The following is a 6,070-nucleotide window of genomic DNA, read 5'->3' on the forward strand; positions in this document are numbered from 1 at the left end:
TTGCAAATAGACCTCGAGAAGGCATTCGACCGGGTGTCACATGAAATACTGTTCTGTATTTTAAACCACGTCGGCGTCGGCAACATTATTTTAGAAGGGATAAAAATGGCATATAGGGACTGTAAGACTAGCCTTATAATCAACAAAGGCGTGACTAGACGTATTCCAGTGTTAGCATCGGTCCGCCAGGGATGTCCGCTCTCGCCTTTGTTGTTCGCTATCTTTCTTGAGCCCTTCTGCCTTAGTGTCATCAACAGTCGTGCTGTGCGTGGTTTTTCTTTAAACGCGTGTGAAGTAAAGCTTCTCGCGTACGCGGATGATGTTGTCATTTTTTGTAACGACCGTGAAAGTGTTTCACAAGCTGTCCAGCTCACGAAAAAATACTGTAATCAAACTACATGTGCTGTAAATTGGGCAAAGAGTGCGGGGATCTGGCACGGGCACTGGGACGTTGCTCCGCCTGTGTTCGAAACCGTTCAGTGGTCTACGGTGCCAGGCGTATACTTGGGAGTGCCACTGAAGCACTACCAAAACAGCAATGAGTTGTGGCGGGACGAAGTGGAAAAGATGAGTGTCAAAGCAACTAAGTGGAATGGGAAAGAATTTTCTGTTTTCGCGCGGGCTACCGTTTGCAATTTATTCTTTGTAGCCAAAATTTGGTATCTATTACAATTGTTACATTGCTCGCGCATTCATTTGCAGCGGATGCACAGAGTATTTGCTATTTTTATCTGGGATTCAAAGTGGGAACGGTGCAGGCGAGACAACCTTTTCCGTCGTGTGAGGTCAGGAGGACTAAGTTTGTCTCACCTATTTATACGGCAACTGGTGTCAAGGTTTCTGTTTTTGCGGGACCTGGCGAACCCTTTTCTACAAACAGTGATCCAAGTGCAATTATGGCGCGCATTACCAGAGTTCATCGTTTCGTCGTGTGACAGCTATTGTGGAAGCGTAAACGGTTTCCTCAAAGAGGTTGTATGCGCTCACCGGTTCCTCAGAGCGCGTTTTTCTATGGAGTATCTGAGCTCGGTGTCTCGAAAACATCTATCGCGAGACCTTGTCGACACCCTATTTCCAGTGCCACTGTATCGAGCTTTGTACCCTGACAACGCGGACCGTGATGTGCTTGCCCGTGTGAAAAGGATGGCAATCCGGGGCTCAGTCAAAAGTTTTTTTTTCAAATTACACACCGATACCCTTCCTGTCAAGACATGGTTGGCGAGAAGGGGCTTGCCTGTACCGTGGGGTGAAGATTGCAACCTGTGTAAGAGCCCAGAAACTGTGGAACACGGGTTCCTTGATTGTTGGGATGCCATCCTTTTCTGGGACGTGCTCCAGCGCACGCTCAAAAAAGATCTGCCGCTCACGGCACGAGGTATTCGGTTTCTTTCAGTGCTGGACAAGTCTTTTGCGTACGATCTTGTACTACTACTGGGTTTGGATTCTATCTGGAAGAGCAGGATGGCTGTACGCCATGCTGATCTGGATGTGCGCTCTGTCAGACTTTACTTTATTGAGCATATTGCCATGCTCGCCCCAGTGTACCAAAAAGTCTATTCGGGAATGGATTGGTTGCCGACGTTTGAGAGCTTAGCAAGGCTTCGAGAATTTTAACCCTTTCCCGCCAGCCGAAAGGCCGGCAGGCGGTAGGTTTTTAAACCCCTTAACGCCGCTAGCATGCAATGCTAGCAGGCAACTCTACATTGTATAGTACCGAAAGTGCCTGCCTTGTTTATGTTCATTAATGGCAATAAATAAAATTAAAAAAAAAGTGATCGGGACAGTGTGCTGTTGTATTGATGTTGGTATGTGCGATGCCTGTGTATGCGTTCAATATATGTTGACCTGATGTTTGTAGTGTGCGCAACGTGTCTACATGTGTTAGAGATTCCGAAGAAAAGGAAACGCAATTGTGGCGTAAGGAAATAAAAATATTTTTTTGTAAAACATGAATTGGGCGGTACCTAGCGCCACCTAGCCTAGCTACGTGCGATTACTCTGCTTGACCCTGCCATCTGGTGGCAAGCGATTTAACATCCTTTACGCTACGCGGCTACGCCATAATTTCGTGTTACCGTGCGGAGATAAGCCAAGAGGTTGCTTCGGATTTGCTTTTTTTGAGAGCGGCTTTTGGTTTTGCGGGCGAATGATTTTCACTTCTCCGTGATGTGCGGTTGACGCAACGGTTGACGAAGGAATTGTGGCTCGAGGAATAGCAAAGGTAGGACATAAAGTGCGCGAACTGAGTGCCGGTTGTCTCCGTTGAACATCGCAGTGCTGACGATGAGAAGACTGAGTGACTGCATGCTTTCGAAACGTAAGTTTCTTTACCTGCAAAGGTAAAGAAACTTCGGAAATAAATACAGTTCGCGGAAAGCTCGTGTTACGTTTTTATTTCCTGCTCCTCTCGCTTCGTGCAATAGACTTAGTGTTCTCGTTAAGCCTTACCGAGCTCGATTTGCTCGATTCGTGGCCGCCATAATCAGATGCAGTCGACGGAGGAACTTTTCCTCCCCTGCTTAAGGGACGAAAGTTTCTCCCTTTCTGAAGGAACATATGTGTCAAGAGCGTTCCTCCCTTTAGGGAGGACTATACTGACCCTTTTTTCTAAGAGTGTAGTTAATCAAAGTATTCCTTTAAAAAAGAGAAGACTACAACGCTATGGTACACGAAATAATGCACTCAATGTATTTAAAGGCCCACGGAAACAAAAATGGAAATATTCAAATTTCGGTCGGAAATGGATCGAACATGGCGAGTAATAACTGTAAATGATAATTGCACGTTAGTATTTTGAACAACTGACTATATTTGTCGTTCTAAATAGTGCACTCGAGCAAGCGCTCGAAGAGAAGCGAACGGAGAGCGCGATGCGTCATGGGATATCCGGCGCAAACAAAAACAGAAAAAAAAAAAAAAAAAAAAAAACATTCCCCGCATTGGTGACGTAGCAAGGCTGGCGTGGTTATGTGCTTTGCCGTTGGTGGCGTTGTCAGCGTTGTGGTGGTGTCATAGCGTCAACGCGTTACAAGCGAACCGTTTGAAGTATCCGTGGGGTGACGAGCGTGCGGCTGGCCCAAGGAGCACGTAGCTTCCACAGCACTGTCAGCTTAGGGGTGAACGGGGTGGGAAAAGCAACTTTTGTACAAATTTCGAGCGACTGGCTAATCCGATAAAACGTTGTTTTCTGCGTTCAGGATGAGGAAGGATTGGATTAGCTCACGTCCGTAGCGATTGTGGTGTCCGCTCTTTGTTTTGGTTCCCGCAACGTCAGGCGCGCATCCAATGCACTTGTTCGCGTGAACCGCGATAGGATGAATGGGGTTATCAGTTGTTGAAGTGGCTTCATTTTTGTGTTCACGTAAGCAGTCATTCACACATCGGCCGGTTTGTTCTATGTACTCAGCTCCGCATTTGAGGGGGATGCAATATACTTTTTCTGTGTAGTAAGCCCGGAAAAGCGTGGCGTGCTTTTTTTCGGAAGCTGGCTTGACTTCTTCTTTTCGGTTGATCATGTTGCAGATGCTTTCCAATTTGAATCTACAGGAGAAGACTACTTTTGTGTCATAGCGTGAAGCCATCGATCGAATACGATGGGAAGCATTATGAACGTATATTATTCCTGCTATGCTTTGACTGAAAGGCACTGGTGCAAAACGGACACAGGGGGTTTCACCGGATATCCGGAACTCAGGAGTCGTCGAGTTTGGCCCTTTATGCTATATGTTGCCGAAGGCTGACAGGAATTTGTTTTAGCTGATGTGATTAACGTCTTGATGATACCCATTTTGACGGAGTTTGAACGATTACTCTTAAAAGAGCGCTGGCTTTTCTGAACGCTGCCAGAATGCCCGGCAAACGCTTTCGTGTTCTTTTTTTTTTTCAATTGCAGGTCTAGGAATTATAACCCTTCAAAGGATGGATCTACCTTTTTTTAATTTTAATTTTGCTCCTGACTACTTGATATTCACCCTCTAGCCAATAAAGTCGAAGTGATTGTAGCCAGAACAAGGATCATCGTAAATGGCGCAGCTGACTTAGCCACACACGCCATCGTGGGACCATTGCATACCATTCGCAAACAACGGGCTCGCCGAACGGCATAACAAGACCATCGCTGACGTGATTTACATGTCCGTTGACGTAGAGCACAAGACCTGGGACCAAGTTCTACCCGACGTCACGTTTGCCTACAACACGGCTCTTCAAGATACCAGTGGAGTGACGCCCTTTTAGCTGGTGCACGGCTGGAAGGTGACTTCTACACTAGGCTTTAAGTTTCCGCATGAACTTGTTGACGGTGGGAGAGATGATGCGCACGTTTTTGCTCAACGGGTGTAAGAGGTACGCAAGCTCTTCCAATCTAGGAATTCAAGATCAGCAACGTGTCGACGCCGGTAGGTACAATTTCTTCCGTCGCGACGTCCCTTTTCAGCCCGGGGACAGAGCCGGGGTCTTGACAACGATTCGGCGCCACAGGCTCAACGAGAAGCTCCACAAGCATTACTTTGGACCCTACAAGGCTCTTCGTCGTCTGGGTGATTTAAACTACGAGGAGCTGCCCGACGGAACCCGGCCATTATCCCGCCGACTGCCACGAGCTGAGGTGGGTCATGTCGTGCGCCTCAAGTCGTGCTACTTTCGATGGGGTTGTATACGTTTTGCGTTTAGTGCGCCGCGAGGTGTTCTTTTGGTTTTGTTATCTTAGAAAGTAACATTGGGACGATGCGCCTTTTTGAGGGGAGAGTAATTCCGCATTCTCTTATACAAACGGCCAAACTAGCCCAAGACGTAAATCAACCAGCCATCTCTCTCTCTCTCTCTCTCTCTCTATATATATATATATAAAGTTTGTCTTTTTTTTTTGTTGTTTACTACAATTCTAGTACTTTCTGTGTGGTACGCGATGTAAGCTACCCATAATATAAAAGAGCCTACCAGTGGCAACAGAGGGGCAGTCTTTTGCGAGCGCCCTACCAAGCTGTCACGCCGCCTCCGACGAACACGACGCCTGTACCTCTGGTCATCTTTTGAGCAGAAGTTTCCCCTCTTAAACGCTTAGTTTTGTACTGCATTAACTGCATCTCTGTCTGTCATTTCTGACAATATTCATGTGTTTTTTCGCCTTAAATTTTAGTTGATAGCAGCGCTTTTTTTGTCTCACCTTCCTTGCCCGTTCCCCGGCGCTTTTATCTTTTCGACTTTTGCTTGATGTGGTTTTGTAAAGGGTGTAGAAGATAAATCGCGTGGGGCACACTTGACTCATGCCGCTCTGAGTGTCCCGTGTTTTATACGGTGCGACGCGGGTCACCGGTGGCTAATAGCAAGTCTACCCAGCACGGAGTTTGAACATGGCTAATGGAATCGAAAGCATATATTGCTTACCCTGGCCTTCACTGTTTTCAAAGGTCTGATAATTTGAGTACGCACGGCTCGCATATGCGGCGTGATCGACCAGTGACCCACAACGCCGTGAACGCTCTAAAGTGAACTTGTTGTGAACTTAAATTTCATTTGCAATGTACTGGGCCTTCGTGAGGGTGGAGAGCCGTGTTTTTGGGTCCGCGTAATCTATTTACGCACTCCAAAAAGCTGAAACCTCGTACAAATATGACGCTAGCGATAGTGATAGCTTGATAGGTCGCGCACGTTTGAGATTACGACGTTACCTGGATCAAGAGCTAATAAAAAATATATAAAAATACTATATTGTGGGTGAATGCAATATCTACCCCAGTGAACCTAAATGAACGTCAATAAGAAAACAATTTTCTTTTTCTTGCTGACAAGTGTTAGTTACCGTTATAAATGCCACACGCTTCCACTATCTCAGTTTCTGTTTTGACGATGATAAATTTAGGCGGATGTCGGCTCATAGAGCATTTTGTTTAAAATTATATTTTGATGAAAGTGATACGATTTTTTTAACCATTGCGTTAAATCATGAGTGCTCAGTGCTAACGATACATTCTGACGGAGTTTGAGCATTCTGCTTTGCGCAGTTTATCTATGCGAATCAAAGGACACGGCAATTTTTTTCTCTTGGACGCCCAGCACTTGCAAAATATAC

Source organism: Ixodes scapularis, unplaced genomic scaffold, assembly GCF_016920785.2.
Source record: "Ixodes scapularis isolate PalLabHiFi unplaced genomic scaffold, ASM1692078v2 PGA_scaffold6__148_contigs__length_123643588, whole genome shotgun sequence".
NCBI classification, from domain to species: Eukaryota; Metazoa; Arthropoda; class Arachnida; order Ixodida; family Ixodidae; genus Ixodes; species Ixodes scapularis.